This window comes from Rhinolophus sinicus, linkage group LG06 (genome assembly GCF_036562045.2).
Source record: "Rhinolophus sinicus isolate RSC01 linkage group LG06, ASM3656204v1, whole genome shotgun sequence".
Lineage (NCBI taxonomy): Eukaryota > Metazoa > Chordata > Mammalia > Chiroptera > Rhinolophidae > Rhinolophus > Rhinolophus sinicus.
Window position 1 is genome coordinate 56,040,966 of NC_133756.1, and position 27,437 is coordinate 56,068,402.

The window sequence follows — 27,437 nt, forward strand, 5'->3', positions numbered from 1 at the left end:
ATGCCATCCTCCCATGGTATCACTTGGTGCAGGGAGAGGAGGCGATAGGCTGCCTCGCTCACCGGAGCCCCTTCCACTCTTTGGACCCAGGCTGTGTTCTCTTGGTTACGCTTTTCTGTTGAGATCTTCATCTGTTTATGCCACTTCTGCGTGTTCTTGCCCTCATTCCCCCCACCCACCATGACAGGCTTCTCTTATTTCCAGAACTTCTGCAACTGGCACATCCTTTCCCCCTTCCATCAGTGTTGCTGCATTCCACCCACAGGATTTGGGTGCCTATCTGCCTGCTTATTTGTATGTGATTCCATTAATATAGAGTTTAAAAACTAGCAAATTGAACCATGTTTGTTAAGGGATGTGTACTTGAGCGGCATACTATAAAGGGCAGCTGTGTTATTTAAGGCATTGTTCTAAACACTTTACGCATATTAGCTCATGTTTAATCTTTTAAACAAACTTATCAGCTTGCATCCACTCATTATTCTTCTATCACAGGTGAAGAAACAGCACAGAGAGATCAAGTTGTCTACCCAAGGATACACAGCTAGTGAGTAGAGGAACCAAGATATAAAGGAACACCTCTGGCTCCAAAATCCATGTATCCATGTTCTTACCACTGCAAGATGTTGCCTTGTAAAGTTAAAAAAAAAAAAAAAAAATCATGGGAATGAATTGTTCCAGAAGTCAGAATAGTAATTATGGTATCTTTAGGGAGAAGCAAGGGATTGAAATCAGAAAGGAATGAGGAGGAGATCCTGGGGTGCTGGCAGTGGTCCCCCTCATGACCTGGGTGGTGGTGGGTATGTAGGAGTTTATGTTATAATTACTTGTTGAACTGTGTGTGTCTCTTATGCAACATATTTTTTGAGGTGTGGGGGGAGGAGTGCAGTAAGCCTTGCAGTTGTGGCTTGTACTTTTCTTGGGTAAAAAGTGAGTGGCTACACTATAGGGTTTGACTTCTTAGCCTGTTCCATTCCCTAAAGCAGTGGAGTCCCCTGTTTCAAGTTGGGGACCTTGCAGCACCACAGAGGCTTCTGAGGGAAGTCACTTCCTGGAACCAAAGGAGCCAGAGTGCCTGACGGGCTCGTGTTGTTGAAATAAGTGCTGTGCTGGACTCACTGATCTCTGGGTAGCGATAGGGGTTTCTTCTAAACATCTTGTCAGGAAGCTGAGAAGCAACCTGGCAAGTCTTCCATAAAAGTCTACTCGGAAGACCAGGGTAAGGCACAGCCCAGGGCAGCAAGGGCCAAAGTCACGCCAGGTCTGGAGGGAAAGGGCAGGGCCTGCAGTTCTTCATGCTCTTATCTTTTCTGGCCTGTGACTTGCCAGTGCCTTGGCCCTCATGCCCATGCCATCTGAGACCCCCACAGGCGCAGCACCCCTTAGACTTCTGCTTCCATCAGAGCTGTCACCTACTCTTCACTGGCTGGTGACATGGAGCCATTGTCCACTGCTGCCCAGAATGAGGCTCTAACTCTTTCATGGGGTTTTGAAGTAGTGAGCCACGGGACTCCACAGTCCACCCCGAATCCTGTCTGAAGTACGTGGGACCCTGCCACATTACTGTATTCTCACAGCCCGTTGCTGCTCAAAGGGGGCTGCCACAGTATCATTTCTCCTGGGAGGAACGGCTCGTGCCTTTGAGGTAGTCTGTGTCTGCACTTTGTCAGGATTCTAGCACTGGTATGCTGATGATGACACCAGAATTCCCTTCTGTCCCCTGTCCCCTAACGAGCCTTTAAAGTCCAGCTTGCTTCCCGGCTCCCCCTCATGGTTTTCATCCCTGTGAACTCAGCAGGGTCAGCAGAGTCTCCTCTCCTCCCCCTCTGCTCCCCCCTCCCCCCCAGCTGGACCTCTTCCAGTGCGCTCACTCCCAGAGATGTGTCTCCTAAACCCTCTCTCCCGACTGCCTAATGCTCCTCCCCCTCTTCCTGTTGTTACTCAGTAAATGCTAATATTTACGGAGGGCTTAGGACATGGCACACACGATGTCAAAGTCTTCTATACATTATCTTATTTAATCCCCATTCAAACACAGCTCCTGGCACATGGAGGGGTTCCAAAAATATTTCTGGACTAGTTCCATCCCTACAACAATCTTTTGTGGGAGGTACTGTTCAATCTCTGTTCCATAGATGAGGAAATTAAGGCTCAGAGATGTTAAATAACCAGCCCAAGGTCACAAAAATGAGTGTCCGAGCTGGGATTACAAAGGCAGGTCTGTTTCTAGGACTTATGTACTCACCCCATTGTTACACCATAGTTTATTAATTCATTCAACAAGTGTTAATCCAGTATCTACTATGTGCCGGGAACTATTCTAGGTACAGGGGATGCAGCAGAGAGCAAAGCAGACAAAACTTCTGCCTTATAGAGCTTATATTTTAATGAGGAGACAGACATTAAACATGATAAATAAGGAACATTTATAGTATGATTAATAGTGGTAAGAGACAATGGAAAAAGAAAGAAGAGGAGGGAAGAGTGGGGGTGTCATTTTAGATGGGGTGAGCAGGAAGGTGTCACAGGGAAGGGGAAAGTTGGGCAAAGACCTAAAGGAGGTAAGGGAGACAGCTCCTCAGAAATTCAAGGGGAAAGTACCAGATGCACCCCTCCCTCCCCCAGCCCTGTCCCTCCCCAGGCAGGAAGCTACCTGGTGAGTTCTAGGAACAGTCAGGAGCCCAGTGTGGTTAGAGCAGCCACTGAGGGAGCGAGCAGTGGGAGCTCAGAGAGTAGCACGGCTCGGTCACATGGGGCTGTAGGTCAGTGTACAGCGTGGCATGAACTGCGAGTGCCAAGGAAAAGGGTGAAATTGTGGGGGAAGGCAGGCCATGTTCTGATGTGACTTTTATCACGATTACTCTGGCTATTGATTGAGACTTGAGGAAAAGCAGGGCAAATGCAGCAGCAAGCAGACCAGCAAGGAGGCTATGGCAATAATCCAGATAAGATATTACGATGGTTCGGATTAGGGTGGTGGCATATACTGTAGGTGGCAGGAGACGGTGGAAGAGGATGGTGCCAACAGGATTCCAGACCCCCGTACCCAGTTGCCTGTTGGATATTGGCAAGTTCCCTGGCACCTCAGACCCACTGTGTCTGAAACTAAACTCATTCTCTTCCCTCAAGAAATCTTCATCCCTCCTGTACTTTTATTTATCTCTGTTAACACCACTTCCATCTACACAGCTGCCCAAGCCAGAGACCTGGGCATCGTCCTTAATTCCTCCCTCTGCCCACCGCCCTCATCCACGCGGCCATCCTGTCCCCTCCAGTCTGCTCTCTCCTTCCTCATCCCCGCTTCTTCTGCCTGTATTCTGTCCTGCATGCCTCTTGTCCGGACTCTGCCGTTTCCCTCCTCCAGCCTGGCCTCAGCAAACTCCGCGCAGCACTCGATGGATCTGTATGAGCAGTAGGCCACCTCTGTTCAAAACTCTTCTGAGAGTCTCTGCTGCCTGTCAAACAAAGTTCACATTCTCTGGCCCATAGCTATCTAAACGAAATACCAGTGAGCCACATATATAGTTTGGAATTTTCTAGTAGCCACATTTTTTAAAGTAAAAAGAAATGAATGAAATTAATTATAAATATGTGATTAAGCCAATATATCCAAAATATTATCATTTTAACATGTAATCAACATAAAAATATTAATGAGATCTTTTATATTTTTTACTAAGTTTTCGAAATCCGGTGTGTAGTTTAACTTATAGCACATCTGAATTTGGACCAGCCACACCTCCAGCTCTCAGCAGCAACGTGTGGGAACCAAACTGGACAGTGCAGCTCTAGCCTTTGAGCCAAAGCCCCCTCCCATGGTCTTTTCAGCTTCCTCTCCAGTCTCATGCGTGTTCCCATTCCACCTTCCCCCAGTACTGCTTCCCTGTGCTCCAGCAGCTTATAGCACCCCAAACACACCATTTTGTTTCGTGACTTGCTGCCCTTGATAAATTCAGCAGCATGCTGGTGCAGGCTTGAACTGACTGTCAAGAGCCAACTGTGCACAGCTGTTCCCCACTCGGTGACGTCATATTAGCAGCTTGACATCAGTCCTGGTGGGGGTATTTACACCACAGAGATTGGCAAACACTAGAAATCAGGACTTCGGGGGAGGGGGTCACCATTTGTTAAACATTTACCAGCATATCACTGCACATAATGCTCCCCACCACCATGATGCTCTCCTCCCACCCCTACTTCATCTGATAAGCTCTTCATCCAGTTCGTTGTCTGTATACATTTGCACCCCTACCAGACTTCAAGTTTGGACAACAGAGCCTCGTTTTCTGTACCAATTCATGGCACATGGCACTCCCTATCAAAATTATCATTGTATATAAGAGGTCACAAAGAGAAGAAGTTCAAAATAGAAGTTTACAAATTAAACCTATCTGGGTTTGAATCCTGGCTCCTCTACTTAGTACTAGTGATGTGGCCTCAGGCAAAGAACTTAACTATAAGGAACATTGGTTTCCATACCTGGAAAGAGGTTTTAAAACACAGTCACCACAAGACGGTGATGACTAAATCATATAAATTGTTTAGTCCAGTACCTGGCACATACCAGACACTCAAAAATGTTTAGATATTATTATTAAGTGCTTCAGTATTTATCACGTGTATAAAGTAGTTGCTAAAAACCTTTTTGTTAAAATAAATGTTGAATGAGATTTCAGAGATTCCTCAAGTCCGATTCACAGAGTGTGTGAGTCAGAATTCCAGCTGGAGACAGATGGCACATATACTCAAAGGGCTGACTCAGGAATGTTTATTAAAGGACTATTTACAGAGGTCTAGGCAGGCTTCAGAGAAGTCCAGGGTTGCCAATAGTCTGTTACCATCATTAGGTCTGAAAGTACACTGGGGGAGCACTTCCCTGAACCCAGTCAGAACTGTAGCTATGGGAGCTCCTGCACTGGCATCTGCCACCTTCCATAAAGGAGTCGAGCAGCTGTCAAACCATCGGGCAGGGTGTGAGATGCTCAGCCTTGCTTGAGATACTTCTCCTTGCCTCCAGAAGAGCTGGAGGATCTTCTGCCAGTGCCTCCCATTGGCTGAACCCAGCTGCAAGTCCAAGGGCAAGGAACCATCTGGCTCACTGCACAAGGTAAGCCTCTTGTGCAATGAGCCAGATGGAGAAGGTGGAAGTTGGGCTGGAGGCCCAAAGGGAGACTCCAGAGCAGTCTTCAAGTGGGGTTCAACCCCTTTCATCTTAACGGTGTTCAGCCTTCTTTATAGGAGATGATAATCATTGAGACTGGGCAGTATTTCTCCAGTTTTGGCCTTGAAGGATATAATCATTTAACAAGCATCTGTATGGGCTAAGTTTGGTCACTTTATCTACAAGTTTGTTTTCTCAAAGATAAAAACACTGATTCCATTCTATAACCCTCCATTTTGTTGGCATCTGACCATATTTCGAGTCAGGAAGTCTTTTCCAATGTCCAACTTAAAATACACCCATCACAACAGAAATATATTTTATCTTAAAACAGTTCTCCATAGAGCAGGAAAAGAATTAGGTTAATACATGGTCTGACAGTTGCGTTCATGAACTCATCCTAGAAAAAGTGCTACGTACCTTATTGCTGAATATCACTACGGTCACCTTCGAAGTACTCCCTTTGGGAAGCTATGTACCAACACCAGTACTTAGTCCACACTTCAAAGCAATTTTGGAACTCTTTTTCTGGAATAGCCATCAGAGCTGACGTTATATTACCCTTGATGTCCTAAATGTCATCAAAATGACGTCCTTTTAATATTTCCTTTATCTTTGGATAAAGAAAGAAGAAGCCATTGTGGGCCAGATCAGGTGAGTAGGGAGGGTGTTCCAATACAGTTATTTGTTTCCTGGCTAAAAACTCCCTCACAGACAGTGCCGTGTGAGCTGGTACATTGTCGTGATGCAAGAGCCATGAATTGTTGGCGAAAAGTTCAAGTCATTTTCCTCTACTTTTTCATGCAGCCTTTTCAGGACTTTCAAATAGTAAATTTGGTTAACTATTTGTCCAGTTGGTACAAATTCATAATGAATAATCCCTCTGATATCAAAAAAAGTTAGCAACATCATTTTGACTCTTGATTAGGACTGATGGAACTTTTTTGGTCATGGAGAATTGACTGCCTTCCATTGTGCACTTTGACACTTTGTTTCAGGATTGTATTGGTACACCCATGTTTCATCACCAGTGATAACATGGCCCAAAACATTGTCTCGCCTCTCCAAAAGGTCTTGGCAAGCTACGACTCTCCTTTGCTGTTGTTTATAGGTGAGGTCTGTCTGGACCATTTTCCTGCATAACTTTCTCATGCCAAGATTTTCAGTCAAGATTTTCTTAAGTGTTTCTCTATCGATGTTTACTTGGTCTGCTATGCTTCTCACAGTCAGCCAACGATTTTGTTGCACAATGTGATGAATTTTTGCAATGTTTTCGTCAGTTCTTCTCATTATTGGCCACCCTGACCTCTCCTCATCAGTGACACATTCTCTCCCCTCAGAAAAACGTTTAACCCATTTGTACACTGCCGTTTTCTTCATGGCCTTATCCCTATAAACTTGAACTAACATGTCCCTGATTTCACTTCCACTCTTGCCAAATTTAACAAGAAATTTAATGTTTGTTTGTTGCTCTAATTCAAGCTCAGATATTCTCACGATGGCACACAAAACACGCAACAACAATAATGAACGCCACTCAGCAAGACACGGCCACATGTCGACACAAACACAGCTGTGAGACACTGATACACCTTACTGAGCTATTTGTACAGCGCTACCAAAGTAAGTGCATGGTGGCAACTTTACTAACTTAATTGTCAGACCTATGTAACCTAATTAAATCACCACTATAGTATTTTTACTTTTATAATTGATCATCAATGTTCTTTTCATTTTTCTCCTATGAGGTCCTCTTATCCAATCTTCTAATCAGTCTATAGAAATGGCCTTTCAAATATCCTACTGAGGTCAGGAGAACGGTTAAAATGCTGGTTTGATTATCTTTGGTATTGGTACGGGCTGGGAAAAAGATTTATGATTTTCTTGGAAAGGGCTGGAAGGAACTGTAATCACTACTTGGCTTTATTCTGGAACCTCTTTAGTTTCTCCACGAATCCCTTATGCTGGGCAGGATGGTTATGGCCAGGAGATCAATTTCACTTTCCTATCTGCTCTAAAATGTAGTGTTCTGAGTCTTCCCTTTCCTGCTAACAATTTCTAAAAGTCCTGGCAGAAGCCCATTCTATAGTAAAGAGGTAGGGGAGGAGGCAGGCAGCAAGGATCCAGATTCAACCAACATTTTAATTTCTTCAGTAGAATGTAAACCCCATGAGGACAGGGACCACAGCTACCTGCTCAGGCCCCTGTGTCCCCAGTGCCTAACCTGGTGCCTGGCATATAGCAAGTGCCCAATATTTTTGTAGAATGAATAAATGAATGGATACATACCACGTGCCAGACACTTTCATGTACAAGGTACTGGAGATCTTGTTCTTCACATGAGAAAATCAGAGCAATATTCTTTATAATGTCAGTAATGGGCAAGGCCTCAACCCCGGGTCTTCCGGCTTTTGCAGTCTAAGGTACTCCCTGCTTTCCATCTAAGATGATGTGGCCCATCATCAAGTTACCTTGCTTTACCTTTGCTATTTCCTCACCCAAGTCCAACTGTTCAGTAATAAGCCATCTCTCGACAGTTAATTAACCCTCAATTAACCCGTATGTGTTGCTTTCTTTCTAATGTTGACCTTGCCCCAGGTATCTTTCCCTTCTGATCTTAAGATCTGCAACCTTGTGTGTGTGTGTGGGGGGGAGGGGCAGAGGCAGAGGGGGTGTTCTGAGTGCATCCCAGAGGCTTCTCTTTGAGTAAACTACTATTTATATATTAGAAATCCTGGCTGCCCCAGAGTACCACCTTCCAATAGTGGTCTCCATGACCCAGTGGTTTGGCCACTCCTGGGACATCCCTGGTCTGGGTGGATGACTGTTTAGTTTCTGGCTACCCCAGGGTACCCACATCAAGCTGTAAACTGATTCCAAACTGAGTTTCCCCTTCCTCCTTATAACCTACCACCAAGGGCTCCTGGACACCCCTGGCTTACCTCCAATGAATGGTAAAAACAGCATCTTGTTTGGATTGCCCTCCACGCACACCTCCAAGATCCAGTGCTTCACTGACCAGGCTGTCTGCCCACTGGCTGCCAAAACTGACCAGCTCTGGGACCTTTGCTAACTTTACTTGCCCTGGCTCCATTCTTTCTGACAGAGGCAGCTGTGGAGCTAGCAAAACCCTGAATGAAAGGCATGCTTTTGTCTTACGCAGGCCCTCCTCATTCATTTATAGGTGTAATTTTTATAATGTCTGGACTCTTCTGTGTTGACCTTGGGACAGTGTCATGTTTAAGAAGCACATGGCAATAGTCAAAATATAATTTAAAAGGAATTTCATTCTTTGCTTATCCCTTATGCAAGTTATCATAGAAAATAGACATAAGTAGGTAATCTTAAACATTTACTAAAATTTCTTTTCTGTCTCCTTTGCTCATAGATGATTTATTGGGTCTGTCTTCAGATTCCTGAAGAAAACTGTTCTAATCTTTGCCTCCCTTACTGTCCTTTCTCCTCCACCTCCATTCTCCTTTTTCCTCAGGGTTTTATTTCATAGTTTAACTTAGCTTCTCTTAGCAACAAGGAATCTTTCCTCTTTGGAGAGGGGGCGAAGGCAGTGGTTCTGCAGTTAAGGAGTTCTCTTTAGAGTGCTGGGAGTGAGGGAGTAGTGAATACTCACACAGAAATAAGCTTTGACCCATCACTTAGACATTTTTCAGAATAAGCATAACCTCATTATTTAATTGTTAATCACTGACCACTAGACATACATTTCAAATTTATCTCTGTGATGTTTAAAGTGTCGTATCAACAATTATCATCCCAGTTCTGTACTGAGCCTGCTAGCTGGTAAAGAAAAACTGCGTGCTTGAGACTGGCTCAGGAACAGGGCTGTGATGAGTTCTAGTTAGTCAGCTTTAGCTGGTGGAGGCAGGGAAGGCTGCAACTGCATCATGGCGCTACCTTGTGTGTAAGAGTCTGTTCATCACTGATAGATTGATTGATTGATTGTTGATTGATTGATTGATTCATTCATTCTTTCAACAACCAACCAAGATTTTCTGTGTAGCTATTATTAGTCCAGTTCTCTGCTAGATACAGAAGAGACAGAGATGAATAAGCCTCAGCCCTCATCTTCAAGGAGCTCATCTCCAATTGGGGGAGATAATCATGTGCTCTCATCAGCCATAACACAATTTGGTGGTGTTATAGCAGACATAGAAGCAGGGGACCATCGGGAAATTGGGACAGAACAACTAACTCTGACATGGAATAAGGATGGATCAGTCTAGGAAGGACACTCCTGGGGGTGATATTGGAGCTGAGTCAATAAAGAAAAATAGAAGTGTTTCAGATGAAGAACGGAGTACAGGCATTTCAGGAGGAAGGCACAGAACGGTAATGCCATAGTAGCATGAAAGGAGATGCTATGTTTGGGGAAGAATGAAAAAGTCAGAATAGCTGGAGGGCATCTGGCACAGGAGAAGATACTGAGAAGTAAACGGCAGCAAAATGTGAAGGACGTTGGAAAAGTTCTTAAATGTACTGGAATAAAAGAGAAAAAAATTTAAATTACTTGCACTCGCATTTATTAAGTGTTATAGAAAATAAGACATAATTGAAATTTCCTCTCTGCCCATCCAAAACCACCTCATCAAGGAAATTGCTGCTAATAGTTTAGTAAATGTCCTTTCTTTTTCCTAAATTTATGCAGGCATTTTTATATATAAATATTTAAATTGCATTCTAAAAAGAAAAACTAAAATATACTGTATTTATTGATCTGCAATTTTTTCCCATTTAATAATACACTACAGAGATTTTTACAGGTCAATTTATACAAAACTTTTGTTATTTTTAACAGGCAATGAGGAACCAGTAAAGGACTCTAAGATTGGGAGTGAATGGATCAGATCTGTTTTATGTGGAGGCTGGATGAGAGCGTAGAGGCCAGGGAGCCCACTCAGGGAGGGCAAGGATGAGAAATCCACTGCAAAGGCCACAAGAATGATATCTAAGAGAGGTTTCTGAGGTAAAATAAGCAGGATGCAGTGAGCAGTGATAGATGGGCTGTGAGAATGACTTGGTGAAGGTTTGTTTGTTGTATGTAATAGAAGCTACTCAAAGTAGCTTTAGAAGAAACATTGGAAGGGAGGATTCAAAGGCAGGAGCTACAACCAGGCCTGAGGATGCTTGGAACACAGCACCAGAAAGCTCTCAAGAGTCGAAATCACTGTCTACTCTTTTCAGAGCCTTGGTCTCTCATTCCAACTTCCTTCCGAAAGTCTACCTCATTGTCCGATGTGTGTCTGTTCTCTGTATACGTGTACCGCTACCACCTGCACTAGGTGGCTCTACAGAGCAGGTTCTAACATAGGTCAGTGCGTGTGTGTGTGTGTGTGTGTGTGTGTGTGTTTCAAAATGCCCCGGGCAATGTCAACACAGTAAAGGCGAAGATGCTCCAGTTGGACTTGCATTGTATCTCTGAGGTACTATTTTCAAATTCACAGGAGAGTATGTGATTGGCCAGTCAGGTCAGGTGTTCTCTGCTCCAGTCCAATCCACTGTGGCCATGGTGGAGAGCCACACAGATTAAACATGGTGGTCACTCAGACTTGGGGACAAGAAAGGGGAGGGAGGAGGAATGGCTGATGACAACGTCAAGATTTAGTGGTTTCTTGGCACAGGCAAATCATGTCTTGTTTACTTCTTGCTCCTTCCCCTGGGGGCAAAGCCCTGGCCTGAGTGAAAAATGATTACTTCTTGTCACTGGCCAGGTGGTTCTCCCCCTGAAAGGACAATAGGAGTGACTTTGTTCCTTGGCTTCAGTCACCAGGCCTGCTGGGTTGCCCTCCCCCTAGGGGAGCCAGCGCTGCTTGCAGAGCCATTTCAGTAAGTCCTGATGGCAAAAAGCACATCTCCTAGGAAATGGAAGTAGAAGTAAACAGCTGCGAAATGATATTTCATTGGAATCAGCTTCTTGTTTGTCATCAGAATGAGTAATTGTGAGTAAATTATAGCTCATATTTCCATTCAGATTTGGGGGAGGAAAAGAGGCAGAAAAGAGCTGACCAGGCCACTAGTGTCTTCCCGCATGTGTTTACCTGCGTTGTCAGGCTGCTCCTCCTACTCAAGACTGTCGGCCTAAATGGAGAATTCCTCATGCCCGGCTTTCACGCAGGGAAGGGAAAGGGGAAGCTATAGACATTTGCAGGGACTCAGCCCAACCACAAGACAGTTCTGTTTCTTACTCCTCCAACTCTAAGTCAGAATTCTCCGGGGGCGTCGGTCTTAATATAACTACCAACCTCAAGAACAGCCCTGTGGTGGGTTTGAAGCCAGCCGCCTCTTTATTTTTCCTGTTCTGCAAGGGCTTATCTTCCCGTTTAATATCCTGCTCTGTCCTTTCAACAGTGTTTCTAAACTTCGCCCACTTGGCCACTCGGTAATTTATGGATTTTATTTTTTTTTTCAGTTTTCTGTTTACTTCTCTGGAAAAGTTAACGGAGTTAAATTGTTATGCCAAGAGAGAGCACTTAACTTGAGACTCAGAAGCCCTTAAGACAAGTTCCAGACCTGCCAATTACCATTTTTGTAACCTCAATCAAATGACTTCCCTTTTCTCCCCCTTTCTCCCATGGCTGTGTTTATACTTCTGTCATTATATGTGTGGCATCCCTGTGTCCCCTAGGAAATTGTGGACTTCTTAAGACTAAGCTTTTATCTTCTTGGATAACAACCACAGGGCCCAGCACAGTACCTGACACAGAGCAGATGTCAAAAACTATTAAAATGCAACCTCTCAAGGTCCATGAAATTGGGATAATTATATCACATTGTAAGCGTTAAATAAGGCAATTTATGTGATTTATAAAGAATAATAATGCATATGTCTAAAAGTTATAATAACATCATTATAAAAAGTTGTCAAGCTCTTTAAAAATATGGTTCTATTAAATTATTCTTCATATTTGAAAAGTTTAGGGTAAATAATTTGTGGGGAAAAGCTAAGATTTGTCATTTGCAATGATTTTATTAATCATAAAACTTATTCTGTTTCCAACATAAGCCTCTGTTCTTGCCTGTGGTGTTTTTTCATTCAACTACCATAGTTACATGGTTTAATGGTTGATATAACTGGTATAAAGAATGATAGACCTCAACCATGGTTTCTCAAACTCCACAATATTGACTTTTTGGGCCAAATAGTCTTTGCTGGGAGTGGGGGGCTGTCCTGTGCACTGTGAGATATTTAGCAGCATCTCTATCCCTCTCTACCCACTAGATGCCGGTATCATCCTTCCCCCAAGTTGGAACAACCCAACATGTCTGCAGATATTGTCAAATGTCCCCGGGAAGGGGGGTAGGGAACAAAATCACCCCTTTCCCTTCCCTGTTGAGCATCTAAAGTTTTGACCCACATTTTTTTTCTCTTGCATCTTCTATTACTAACTTTCTCAATATTTTAAACATGTGAGCTCAGTTCGTTCAAGCCCTGCAAAAAATACCACTCTGAGTCTTACTCAAAGCATTTTTTGCTGACTTGGGTTTGAAGACATGCATGTCCTTTAACACACCTGATTCGTTGGAGAGAGTGTCTTAGCTTGTCAGAGAAATCCCTTCTTTCTCTCTCATTCTGCTTTCATACTCCGGGTTGATACAGCCTTAATGTCGATCCTTTACGCCAAGATTTGCAGATCAATCCTACAGTTCCAACACCTTTCCCTCTAAGAAGCAAGTAGGCTTCTTACTCTTAGGGCCTGTGATGGCCTGCCTTCTCAGAGTCCCCCAAGTAGACCCGCAATCCAGGCCTCTCTGCGAGCCTCACTGCACTGGACAGAGCCCAGGTTTATCGCATATGTACATTTGGGCATAGTGTCTTCATATTAACACAAAGATCAGGTGTCCCTAAGTGAACTACATCTCTCTTCCTTTTTACACGTGTACCTGTTCTTCTCATCTCCCTTTCATCCTATGCATTTAATGACTTCATGGACTTATCCTAATTCACAGGAAACGACTTAATTTTTTCATCCCTTTGATGGCTAGAGCCAGTGTCACTGTCCTCTCACTGCAGACAAGATGCCTAGTACTTTGCTCCCCATCTCCTGTCCACCCTCCTTTGAAGAGCACAGAAGCCTATGGTTTCGTCTGACATTCCTTTTCCCCGCTGTGCAAAAGCCGTATTAATAGTTTCCATTTGTTGACTTATGAACTTGGTAAGTGTGAATTGACCAAGAACAAATGCTGCCCACTCCTCTGAACACCTGCGGTACTGGCAGTCACTTAACAAACACATTCTTCCTGACAGAAAGGATGCTGTTTCATCAAGTGAAAGGAACCCCATATACCATGTACACACCTTCCATTGCTGCTTTAGAAACCACGTTCTTGTGGTCAAGGGACTTGCTGTCATCTGATTGCATATGCCCACGTTGTATGCTCAGTCTCTGGCATTAGATAACAATAGTCTTATAGTTGCTTTGAGCAACAGAGTTCGCTAACTCAAAATTCTTGTCTTTACAAAGTGGCATAACCAGCTACTTTTTAAGTTAATATTGTGAAGATGAGTTGATATCTTAGAAGACAGGAGAGTAACTAATTAGGAACTTATCTGAAGAGGAAATTTGGAAAGGGTGTTTAATGTGTTAACGTGCTTTCAAGTAATTCTCTTCACACTGAAAGCCACCATCACCACTCCCACTCTGAGCTCCTACTTAGTGCTTAATGTACATTCTGTCATTTTAATATCACAACAATCCTGGTGAGCTTTGATTGGAGACAAGCATTACTATCTCTGTCTTAGAGATGAGGAAACTGAAACTCAGAGACGTTGTGTGAACTTGACCAAGGATACACAGTTGTTAAGCAGCAAATTTAGACTCCAATCCAAAGCCCAACAAAGTAAGATGCTGGATATCACCATCCAGAACAGAAATTTCTCCAAAACTCTGACTCATCCCAACAGCTATCACACTAAGAAGTCTTAAAAAACATCCCACAGTGTAGTGTGAAAAAACAGAAAACTGGGAATTGGAAGATCTGAATCTTAGTCCTTATTTTTACTTCTTTCTAGTGGAAGGATCATGGACAATTGCCATACCATGTCTCAGTATCAGTTTTCTTATCTAAAATAGATTAAGGACTGTTGCTAGGAATGATGTGTTCACTGTCATGCTTTACAAAAATGTAGTATGACCATAAGCTTTTCCCAGGAGTCTCATCACCAATTCATGGGAAGAACCTGGCTTCACTTCTCAAGTCAAGTTAGACAACCATTGCGGAGGCTGTCCAAAGGTGATGGTGTTCTCTTTCCCATAACATCAGCGATGACACAGGGAGGTTGAGCATGGCAGGCCACGGGGGTCCACCCCTCTAATAGGCGGACCACATTTGGAACACAACACAGACAGGGCCTCTTCTGAGTAACCACAGGACAACACAGGCTCAAGCGCAGGCACCCATGGGGTTGGCCAGAGCCCACAGATTTTGGAAAACTGTGGTTAGGTCCAGACTCTCTCAGGAGGGAAAAGTCCCAGCTCCCAAGTTAGTAGCTTCCCCAAAAGTACACCGAAATGAGTCATGTGAGGATGGAGACACCACCAGAGACAGCCGTCCATGTAAGGATCTGCAAACAATTAAAGCTGGAGATGGGAGAACTCTAAGAACCTGAGCAGCTGATGTTCCCATCTTGGTGAATCAGTATTTCAGACATGCGGCGGGGCGTGAGCGTGTGTGTGTGTGTGTGTGTGTGTGTGTGTGGTCACACTCATGTGCAATGAAAGAAAACCTTTGTGTATCCTTCTGCTTCCTCTTAGTTGGTTTGCCAGCTGCTGCTCAATGTCACCCTTGTAGATTGGACACTTATACAATATTATTATTATTATTATTAGAGGTAGAGCCTGGTTCCTTTTAATATTGCAAAATTGCCCTTTCAAATGTTTGAGCTAATTCAATTTTCCCTCATGCAAACAGAATATCAGAGGGTCTGTTTTCTTCACCAGTGCCAACACTTGGTAAGAGTGTTATTATTTCCACTTTTATTTTTAGACTAATATTTACATGTGACGAAAATTACATTCAAATAGTACACAACACTATTAAAAATCTCCTTCTCCTCCTCCCTACCCTGTTCCACTCCCTGTGGTAATAAAATTTAGCCAGTTCTGAGTTTGGTCCTTCTGGTGGTTGCCACAAAATACTAAATAATATGCTTATACCTCAATTTCCTGATTTATCAACTTTATACAGTATTTATTGATTCCTGCACATGAGCATTTGTGCTGACATATCCTCTTACATTCTCTGTTTCTTCTCAACATCATAATTTTAGACTGTGTTCCACTTGATTCCTCACTATGTACATGAGGAAATTGTCCCTCTACTCTTTCCCCCTCTGCCCTTTCTCCTTATTTCCTTCGCCCCTTTCTTCTGCCATAACTGCGCCATTTCTTTGTATATTTATTGGGTTTGCAATAGTTGTATTCGATTCTGAAACTGAAGTTAAGCCTTTCATACTTTGTCTAAAACTTTATTCTAAAACTTTAAAACCAAAAGGCAGTTTTTATAATTCTGTAAATATATAAAAATTATTTACTAAAGAATTAAGTAAGGAAGAAAAATAATATGCTCAACAGATAATGATCAAAAGTCAAAACCAAATAAATCATCTCTTCTTACCCTCATCAGTTTCTCACAGATATGCCTTAATTTAGGTTGCTTCTTGTTTGGATTAGGATTTTACCTCTGATTTTTTTTTCTCTGGGTTTTCCACTTACTGTTCTTTTTTTAAACATATGTCCTCGTTACCATATCATTAAAATAATCCAGTTTCTTAAACATATCCAAGTTTGAATGGCTTCATTTTGTTTCATTGTCTTCTACAGATATACCATAGTTGCTGCCATGTTTTTTTTTTTTTTTAAATTACATCCTTAAGTTATTTCTAATATTTCTTGGATCCCATGACTTCCTCTTTCATCTTATTGGAGTGCACACACAAGTAGTCTTTCAGTGCTATGAACTGAATCTTTGTGTACCCCCAAGTTCATATGTTGAAATCCTAATGTCCAATATGATGGTATTGGGAAGTGGGCCTTTAGTAGGTGCTTAGGTCATGAGGGTGGATCCCTCATGAATGGGATTAGTGCCCTTATAAAAGGCCCCAGAAAGATTGCTTGGCCTTCCACCATGCGAGGACGGTGGCGGTCTGCAATGCAGAAGAAGGCCTTTACGAGCACCTGATCATGCTGACACCCTGATCTTGGACTTCCCAGACTCCAACACTGTGAAGAATAAATTTCTGTTGTTTGTAAGTTACCCATCTGTGGGTATTTTGTTATAGCAGCCAGAATAGACTAGGACAGTAGATAAACTATCTTAGTTTTGTCTATAAACAAAATTAATTCTGAAAACTAAAAATCAGTTGTCAGTTCTATAATATTATAATTGTACAGTTGACCTTCTGAACCCATGGATTCCACATCCTCGTACTGAACTAACTGCAGATCAAAAATATTTGGAAAAAAATATTAGATTGTTGCTGATGTGTACTATGTAGTTAGGCTGATGATGGTTACATCTCTACTGAACATGCATAAACTCTTTTTTCTTTATTATTCCCTAAACTATGAAGTATAACAATTATCAGTATTTACATAATATTTACATTGTATTGGGTATTATAAGTAATCTAGAGATGATTTAAAGTATATGGGATGATATGTGCAGGTTATATGCAAATACTATGCCATTTTATATAAGGCAAATGAGCATCTATGGATTTGGGTATCTGTGGGAGGCCCTGGAACCAATCCCTTGAGGATACCAAGGGACGACTGTATAAATATTATTAACTGAAGAATTGAGTAGTTTGGTTCTGAAAACCTCTTTATTTGCCCTCATGCTTGGCAAATAGTTTGGGTGGGTTGATAATTCCAGATGGAAAATCGCTTGGCATTACAAAGGCATTGTTGCACTAGGTTACTCTTCTGGCATCCAAAATTATTGACAGGAAGGCCAAGGTCATGTTAATTCTTATTCTTTTATGGTGTCTATCTTTACTCCCTGGAAGCATCGAGGATCTTCTCTTTACAATTCATGTTCTGAATTTTACCGCAAAGTATATGGATCCTTTTAAAAGTTCTGTATGCTCCATCCTCAGTGGCTCCTTGCAATTTGAAAACTATTGTCTTTCTTTTGATAATTTCTCCCCCTCATGCTCTCTGTTCTTTCTGGAATTTCTGCCAAGTAGATGTTGACCTTCCTGAATTGATCCTACATGTCTTTTAACTTTTCCCTCACATTATCCATCTCTCTCTTTCTGCTCTACATTCTAGGATATTTCCTCAATTTTGTCTTCCAGCCTTTCGACTGAAATGTTTAATATTGAAGAACTCTAGCCATCCTTGCTTATCCATTCACGTTTAAGAGTATATGTCAATAGGTAGACATATGGACTCACACTGCTCACTTTAGGTTAAGGGGTAGAAATCAGGCTGATGAGGTGCTCCCCACACCCCTGAATGTCCCCTCCTCAGGGCCAAAGCAAGGAAAACCTCACTCTGGAGTGCCAACGCTTACTCAAGGAACCCTAGACTCCTCCAGGCTGACTGATGAATTTCCCTGAAGAGCCAGCTCATTTCCACAGGTAACAAGTACATGGCCAGTTGCTCTGCATCCATGTCAGGGAAATGGTGGGAGTGAGGGGGGGCAACCAGCTCAGCGGCTCCACGGACTGCCCTGCAAATAAGGCAGTCCTGAGAGCCAACGTGCTTTCCAGTCCTACTTTCCCTTTCTGTCAACCAGAGCTCGGTGCCCTCTCTGGGGTCCCCAGGAAGATGGCTGCCCTTTCAGGAACCTGGCTGTGTCTCCATTGCAGCATTCTCCCATACCTCAGATACTGCTGCTTCTTCTGGTTTATTTGGCAGTTCAATCCCATTTGCTTTCTTTCTTCTAGAGCATTATCGAAAACCACAGATGTCCCTACCTGCCGACTCTGCACCACTGTGGATTTATTTACCTTTGCACATCCTTACTGACATTTTAATAGGCCTCTGAGTGGGAGGAAAGGAAACATGTGGGCCCACTTCACTCCCTGAACTAGAAACCCAAAATGGTATGGCTTAACATTTTAAACGTTGGGAGGCAAAAAAATTATATCTCATGTTTTACCTGCCTTTCTATAACTTACAGTGAGACTGAGTACTTTTCATATTTGGTTGGTCATTTAAATTTCTGTGGACAGCCCATTTATACAATGAATTGTTCCAGACATCACTCAAGCCCAGCAGATGTTTTACTTCAGCTTCTGGCACAGACCATTTTAGGTTGCGAAGACACGCTGCTTGCGAGCTCTTAATCCCTGTGAAGAGTAACTCATCCTTCTTTGTGAATTATTAACCTACAAAAATAGAGCTGTTCGTTCAGAGCTTTATGTTCTCTTTTCTCCAACTTTTCCTCCTGCTCCTCCTTCCTGCCTTTGTTGAGAAATAAAGGGCAGAGCGGAAAGGATGCACCACACCTTGCAATTCTCTCCTTACGTCAGGTTTCCATTTGGCCACCTTCCTGAATTCTGACTCTCACGTGTTTCTCTATCCTTAGAGTTATCCCATGTGGGACTTGTGGTTGGAGCCACCGCTGCTTGCCCATAAAAGTTCTCTGGTACGCGTCAGACTGGCACCCCTGGCCCATATCCCACTCCCAAGCAGGACATAACAGTGAGATGAAAAGCTCTGTGAGTGGCACTATTCCTGCAGCCGGTGGTCACAGTACCAGGTACCAATGCCTCCTGTGCCCAGCGCCCTCGACCTCGGTTTATATAAACTGAACTCTCTCTACCCCCTGCAGCTCTGAATCATGCTGCTGGCAGCTTATTTCAGTAACACAAACACTCTTTGAACAAAGCTCTTTATTTGGGGAAATGTATCAAACCCTTTCTGAAAACTAAACCTTGAAAAAAAGTCATGGTAATGCTGAGGAAATTTGAAGTCCTGTAGGTGCCTTGTAGGAGTTTTAAGTAAGACAAGGAACGTTGCTATACGCATGTAGCACCTAGGAAAATCTGGGGAATTCAGAGCCCTAGTTCTCCCTCTCTGCCTGCCTGGGGCCACGGGGATTTGAGTCTATTTTTGTCAGCAAGCCTGTGTAGCAAGAGCTTGAGAACGACTCTTCTCCCACTCACCTCATGGGTGCACACACTTCTGAACTCAGGAGGTAGAAAGATGAGCCAGAGGGAGTGGCAATTAATGACAGATGAGGGGAGCCTTCTCTCAGGACTTGGGAGGTCACAATTTTATCTTTTCAGTCATGGGAAGAAATGCTACCTAGGGAGACTCAAAGAATGGGACTCAAATAGGAAAATCTGCATGAAACCATAGATCCCTAAAAGGGATCCTCTTTTGCAACCCCCAAAGGCAAAGGACTCTGCACACAGTAGGTATTTGTGTCAATCTGCTGGGGCTGCAATAACAGAATCCACAGGCTGGGAAGCTTAAACAACAGCCATGTATTTTCTCACAGTTCTGGAAGCTTGAAATCCAAGATTAAGGAGCCAGCAGAGTTAGTTTTTAGAGAGGGCTCTCTTCCTGGTGTCCTCACTCAGCCTTTCCTCCGTTTGCCTTTGGAGAGAGAATCTCTGGAGTCTCTTCCTCTTCTCATAAGGATCCTGGTCCTATCTGATTAGGGCCCCACCTTTATGACCTCATTTAACTTTAATTACTTCCTTAAAGGACCTGTCTCCAAATACAGTCACATTGAGGGTTAGGGCTTCAACATATGTAGGGGAGGAGGGGGAGACACAATTCGGTTCATAACAGTATTTGATAAACACCTATAGTTAATCAGTTAATGTATAGTTAATCAGTTAATGTTCTATCTGACTTCTTTCCCAGATAACTGGAAGCCCTGATTTTCCCTGCAGAGGCTGTAAGAAGAAAGACACCCTCCTTTTTGTTCATAGCCTCCTTATTTTTCTTCAAGGTGAATGTCATTGCCAATATGATTGCACTACCAAGGTCATCCAGGGTGTAGTTTTTACATCATCTCTGCGGGATGCCAGAGAGTTGTTCCTCTAGCTCTCAACAAACATCTACATATCTGTCACCAGCCACCTCCCCCATTTCCACCCCACCCTCACATTGAGGCCTGGCCCCTCTTTCTCTGTCTCTGTCACTATCTCTCTCTAGCCCAGGGGATGCTCACAGCCTGAGATGTATATTTACTATTAGGAGGATACAGGAGGCCCTGCTTCAGTTTCTCGCCTTAACTGTGAGCTCTAATTCAGCTTTCCCAGAACTCTGCTCCAGAGGGTGGAGAGTGGGGCAGGCAGAGAACTAGAGTAGGTATTATGCACGGCCCACAAAACTTAGCAGATTGTTTCCCATTTGCTATCATTCTCTCTCTCTCTCTCTCTCTCTCTCTCTCTCTCTCTCTCTCTCTCACACACACAAAGAAGAGGCATCATTAGCAAGAACATGGACATTTCTTTAAGGAAGACCACAAGTTTATTGTTCCAAAAGTCTGCAGGTTCTACCTAATAAAGAGTCATATGAACATAAGAAAGCTCTGCTTTCAGGCTATAAATGTGTTTGCTCACTGCCCAAAAGCCTAACGGAATGACTGACTGTGCTCTATGAACAGACCAGAATTGGACAGCATGATCCTCTCTGAGCACATGTCACCCACAGTTACTTCTCAAGATGCTTCTTGCCTTTCACTAGCAGTCCCAGGTCTTACGAGGTCTGACAATTAAGTTCGTGAACTTGTTGCACCGAAGCTGCTTATTTTTTTGATATCAGAAGGATTATTCATTATGAATTTGTACCAACTGGACAAACAGGTAACCAAGTTTACTATTTGGAAGTGCTGAAAAGGCTGTATGAAAAAGTTAGACGACTTGAACTTTCCGCCAACAATTCATGGCTCTTGCATCACGACAATGCACCAGCTCACACGGCGCTGTTTGTGAGGGAGTTTTTAGCCAGGAAACAAATAACTGTATTGCAACACCCTCCCCACTCACCTGATCTGGCCCCCAAAGACTTCTTTCTTTACCCGAAGATGCAGGAAATATTGAAAGGAAGACATTTTGATGACATTCACGACACCAAGGATAATACGACGACAGCTCTGATGGCCATTCCAGAAAAAGAGTTCCAGAATTGCTTTGAAGGGTGGACTAACTGCTGGCATTGGTGCATAGCTTCCCAAGGGGAGTACTTTGAAGGTGACCATAGAGATATCCAGCAGTGAGGTATGTGGCACTTTTTCTAGGATGAGTTCGCGAACTTAATGGTCCGACGTCGTATGTGTTGTGTTCAGACCTGTGCTGGTGTTCTCCTGACTCCCTAGGACATCACAGCTCAACATCTTTCTGGTTTCACTGTCCAGGGGACCTACCTACCATATTCACTTCCTCCCTAAATCCTTTGATTCTCAAAAATAGACCTAACCCATTTACAGCTTGCAATCTTTTCACATTTTCACGTCATCACTTAATTCTCACAAGTACTCTGTGAGGTGTTAGAGACTCAGTCATTCATTCAGTCAACAAGCACTAATGGTGATCTCAGCACCCTGCCAGGCACTGGGGAGACAGAGGTGACCAAGGCATACTACCCACTCTTAATAGCTCAGAGACCCCTGAAGGAACTAGACAACACACAGCCATCACCATTCAGTATGATAAGTGCCGTGAGAGGAGGGCACCTTGAGGTAACCCATTCTGGCTCAGGTGGGCTAGGGAGGGTTCCTGAGGAAGCAAATGGATTGCAGTCCTAATGGAAAAGTAGGGGCTGGGCACGCAAGGAACAAGGCCAACGGAATGTCAGCAAGGGAGCAGGACATTCAAGGTACAAAAGAGAAAGTCTGGCCCGTTGGTGGCACTCTAGTAGTAGAGTGTCATTTGAGGTAGAGCGTAAAGTGTGTGTGTGGGGAAGGTGGGCAGGAAAGGAGTCCAGATAGGAACTTGGGGGCCAGATCACAGGTGAGTATTTTAGGACATGTTAAGGAGTTTGGAGTTTTACAACAAGGGAAGTAAATAGGTAATCACTAGGGATTTTAAGAGAGGCACATGATGAGCTTTGCAGCTTAGAAAAAGTAATTGTGCAGCAGGGCTACGCGGGAACTGGAGGGTGAGACAGGAGGATACTGAAGTGGTCCACGGGAGAGCCAATGAGATTTCAATTCAGAGCAGTGGCAGTGGGATGGGGAGCAAGAATGGATTCAAGAGATATTTAAGAGGACTCTACAGGACTTGTGACTGATGGAATGTGGGAGGCATGGGAGAGGCTAGGGCTAACATCTAGCTTTCTTTTTGGGTGGATGTCAGTGTCATTCACCAAAGTGCGACTAGGAAGAGGAATAGGTTGGAAAGAAAGGTGAGCAGATTGGTCCTGCTGAGCTCTAGGGGCCTGCAGCTCCCAAATAGAGATGTTTGAGGACATTTAAATTCAGGGCTTAGGAACTCAGGGGAGGGCCCTGGCTCAGCCATTTGGATTTGAGAGACATTGGCATATGAGCAGTAGTTACTGCAGTAGGAGTGTGTGAGGTCACCCAGAGGGAGGATGCAAAAACTTGATGTCATTTGACAGATGAGGAAACTGAGGCTGGCCCAAGCTCTCACCACAGATACATTGGCAGGCAGAGCTGGGCCTGGAGCCTAGTGTTCTGACTCCAAGCCTAGTGCCCTTATTACCGTTCCAAAGCCTCTGCAGACACTGCTGGAAAGGAGCTCACGCTGTGCTTGGGGCCAGCAGGTTTTACCTCTGTGGTTCTCCTGCTTTATTTATAGGAAGCAGCCCCAGGTGGAAGAAGCTTTTTATATTGCTCTTGGGACTCTGGGAGGGTAGTCTAAGTACCCATCTTGAAGATACCCTTGCATAGGAGAAGGCAGAAAATGCACATATTTGCCACCAAGTTCACACTCTCATTTGATCCTTACAGCTCTCATTTGATCCGGACTGCTTTGCCTCCTTCCCTAGACTGCCCACATCAGGTCCTTTGCTTCATCTCCCCTCTCCATCAAATTGTGCCTATCCTTAGGTCCTATCCTATCTCCACTTTAGAATCTAGGTTCTCTGCTATACCATATGATAAGGCAATCGCTGCTAAGATGGGTACTAATAGGTTAATGAGAAATCCTTTCCATGGTACCCACTCTGTTTAACCAGAATTCCTGGAGATATGTAAACAGCATTGCTAGAAGCAAGAATTTCAAGTGACTTGGCAGATTATTGAAGAAAAGATAGGAGTGTGAGCAGGAAAGGAAGCAGAGCGAGAATTGGGAGCTAGATCACCATGGGTATATTTCACATCACATGAAGGTATTTGGATTTGAGTTCATTTAACGTGGTGAGGCAGGGTCTGCTGTTCCAGAAGTCCAGAAGCTCCTTTTTGTTACGACAGTCTATTTCACCACCTGGCAAAACAATATATCTGCCCTTGACTGCACACATACACACACACACACACACACAGACACACACATACACACACCATGAGCATCTCTCACCTCCTGGTCTGACATACAACAGGAGTAGAGACAGGGTAGTTTTCAAATCCAGGCCGCAAGTTCCAAGCCTTCCTTTCTCAAGTGCTCTGAGTGATCTCATTGATAGACCCAGTGCTTGGCCAGCCGAGAAACCCGCTCGGAACAGTGTTTACTAAGGGGTGAATTGAGAAGAAATCCTCTGGGAGAAGGAGTTTTTCTTTCTTGGCAAAATATAATTTGCTCTTTTCAAGTTAATGAAAAAAGGAGAAAAAAACAAAACAAAACCCTGAAAGGTCTTTTAAAAAAAGTACAGACTTGGACAGACTAAGAAACACTTACAAAACAGTCTGTCCTGCTGTCCCATTGCAGCCTTGCAAAGCTCAAGCCACAGTGACCCCAGGGTCATGGAAAGAAGATGCCAGCTGGGGTTGGGGTTTGGGGAGGAACACTGGTGCCAGGCAAATGATGGATGTGTAGAGCTGCGCTTATCTAAAGAGTGTAAGATTCTCCAGCTGGCCTCAGGGCGTGCTGCCTGCCCGCCTGTCTGGGCCGCAGCCTCTCTGCTGTGACTCCTGGGAGGAGTGCTGAGCTGAGCTGCAGGTGGTGGGGCCAACCCAGCCTGCCTCCCAGCGGCAGACAGGAAGTGCCAGAATACTGGGAATCAAGGGCAGTGGAGTTGATGAAATCACATGCTCTGTAGCTGAAATGGAGCTGTAAGCATATCCAGTTGCCCTCCCACCCATTGACATCCGAATTTCCTCCACAACATTCCCATCAAGTGACCGTTAAGCCAGATATTGAACAGCCCCATGACAGAACATTCTTTTCCGTCAAAGAAGGCCATTTTATCTCTGAACAGTTCTGACTGGAAGGGCAGTCTTGCTAACACTGAGTCTAAACGTCTCCCTAAGTTCAGCTACCTGGTGTGAGATGATTCTCTACAGCACACGTGAAATATGTATCTGCCTGTTCCAAGTGGCAGGTGTTTGACTGTGTGAACACCTGGGTCTGCCATGATGCACGTTAGACTGGCCACACTGTACCTGGCGCCACTTTGAACTGCATGTCACAGAGCAGGGAGGGGGTCTGCTTTGTTCATGTCTGAAGCCTCAGCACCTGATCTGGGATGGACACAGGAGATACTTGGTAAATATTTCTTAAGAAATGAATAAATGAACGAGACTAAACTTTTGGCATTTATCTCATCAGAAAACATAAACGACATTCATGTGGAAACTTTGGATTTATAAATTTTAAATGTGATTTTAAAGGACATCCAAGACTCCTTTCGGCAAAGTCATTCTGATCACACCCTTATCCCAGTGTGTTCAGCCAAGGGTAATTACCAAATTTTGTGTTGTGCTTTTGAGATGGGTCTCTACTTGAAGAATTATGTTATCTCCTTTATCGTATGTCAAATTCCTCCAGAAAGTTTCCTAGAACGTTGTTTGATTTAGTGTATAATCCTCCAAACAGCAGGAAAATGCTGGGCAGATGTTGAGTAGTCAAAATGTTTCATACTTATTTTATATTATTAGGCACCCACAAATATTTGTCGAATGAATGATGGTAGAAGGAGAGGTTTTATTTTTTACATATATTTTAATTGTATGAATTTTGTTGTTGATTTGTAAAAGTATAAAATTCAGATTACTCAAACTTTACTCCTTGCAAACATAAACATTCATATATGCACACGCACAGTCCTTTCCATGTCTTAATTTTGACAAATTCCTGGAGTGTTTTGACCTTACCCAAGCTTACCTTTTAAAAATCAATAGTTTTCACTATTTCATTTAAAACTAGCCTAAAGCTTTTTTGACCCCTTATCATGGACCCTGAAGAAAAATATTAGTAGTAACTAATAAGAATGATAATATCCATACCATAAGCCCTAAAACAAGTACTAAAATAATAAAATAATTATAGATAATAATCAAGAGAGGAGACAAAGTGGATTAATAAAAAAATACTGAATCAATCCCCCAAAAAGCAGAAACAGAGGAACAATAGAACAAAGAACAGAGGAACAAATGAAAAACAGACCAGATGTTAGATTTAAATTCAACCTTATTAATAATCACATTGAATGTACATGCTCTAAATACCCCAGTTAAAAGACATAGATTGCCATATTTGATATAGCAAAGCAAGACCCAACCCTATACTGCCTATAAAAAAAACCCCTTTAAATAAAAAGACAAATAAGTAAAAACTAAAAGAATACAAACACTAATAAAAACAAAACACCAAAGTGGCTATATTAATACCAGAAAAAATAGATTTCAGAGCAACAAATATTATCAAGGATAAGGAGCATCATTATTAATAACGATAAAAGCATGAAATTACGATGAAGACATAGGAATTATAAATGTTTATGGCTCTAACAATCAAGCTTCAAAATACATGCAGCAAGCATGGAAAAAACTGCAAGCAGAAACTGACAGATCCATAATTATGGTCAGATATTTCAACACCTTTCTCTCAATAATTGATAAAAGTAGAAAGAAAATTAGTAAAGATATGGAAGACTTGGATGACACTATCAACCACCGGACCTTATTGACATTTGTGAACATTGCACCCCAGAACAGTAGAATACACATTCTTTCAAGTGCATGTGGAACATTTTCAAAGATAGATCATATTCTGAACTATAAAATAAGCCTTAATAAATTTAGAAGTATTCAGATCACCATACAAATATATTCTCTGACCAAAATGGGATTAAGTTATATATCAATAATAAAAAAATATGGAAAATCCCCAAATATTTGGAAACTAACTTACTTATAAATAACTTGGATGTCAAAAATAAACCAAAAGGGAGATTAGAGAGTATTTTGAATTGAATGAAAATAAAAATACAATGTATCAAAATTTATGGGATACAGCTCAAGCAGTACATAGAAGGAAATTTATAACACTAAATGCTGATATTAGAAAAGGAGAAAGATCTCAAATCACCAACTTCAGCTTTGACTTTAAGAAACTAGAAAAAAAGGAAATTGAAAAACAGTATAAGCAGAAGAAATAAAGATCATATCAAAAATCATAAAAAAGAGGGTGAGAGGAGAAGGTGTTTGATGTAAGTAACTTTGGAAATGAGTGGTCTGTAAGACTTAATGCAAAAGGAATGGTATATAAGCATTGTGCTCTAGTTGGTAAAGTTGTTTCCCAAGTACAGCCTAACATTCTGATATGGCTATACACGTATACTGGAATTAAACAATTAAGTAAATGGATGGTGGATGGTGGAATCCCAGTTTTTCACTGTTGGGGTGGAAGGTTACAGATAAGCAAAGGGAAGAGGCTAAAACGATCCGTGTGGTAAGGGTTAGAATTGGAAACATCAGTATGAATTCATGTTTTACTCACTATAGATACAGATAGTTCAATATAAAAATATTTATAGATACGTATATATACAAGGGTTAGTATACACACATATATTTCCTTGCTTTGCCAGATAAGAGCACCTAGAAACATTGACACCCCAGTAGAAATAAGGAAACCCAGCACTCAGATCTTGGTTTTTAATGTCATTCTCCAATAAAAGAAACCAGGGCTCTTTGGGAAAATTGTTAATTATAGAACTTAGAGGGAAATAAATAAGATGATCTTAGAGTATTTTGTAGTGACAGAAAGTAAGGGGGTGTTTTAAAAAAAACCCACAACGATGAGAGTACGTTAAAAGGACACACGAGACAACTGAAAATGCTCCCAGTGGCCAAAGAGAAAACAATTTGGATTATAAACCAAAGTATAAAATAAACAGCCACGAGCCAATACTGATATAAATTACTGAATAAATAAATGGGGAAGAAGAGAAAG

At 42.6% G+C, this 27,437-nt stretch overlaps 2 long non-coding RNA genes across 4 annotated transcripts in view; one reads left to right on the forward strand and one right to left on the reverse strand.

Moving 5' to 3' along the window:
- LOC141572136 (uncharacterized) overlaps positions 1-27,437 on the reverse strand; it is a 54,266-nt gene that overhangs the window by 19,047 nt on the left and 7,782 nt on the right. The gene's annotated exons all lie outside the window — the stretch shown is intronic.
- Positions 10,844-26,291, forward strand: LOC109458589 (uncharacterized). Of its 2 annotated transcripts, none has more exons than XR_012497311.1 (4): positions 10,844-11,115; positions 17,650-17,759; positions 18,069-18,772; positions 20,002-26,291. It is a non-coding gene; the product is annotated as an uncharacterized LOC109458589 (long non-coding RNA). The 2 variants fall into 2 exon arrangements; XR_002139248.2 differs by having other exon boundaries at positions 18,713-18,772.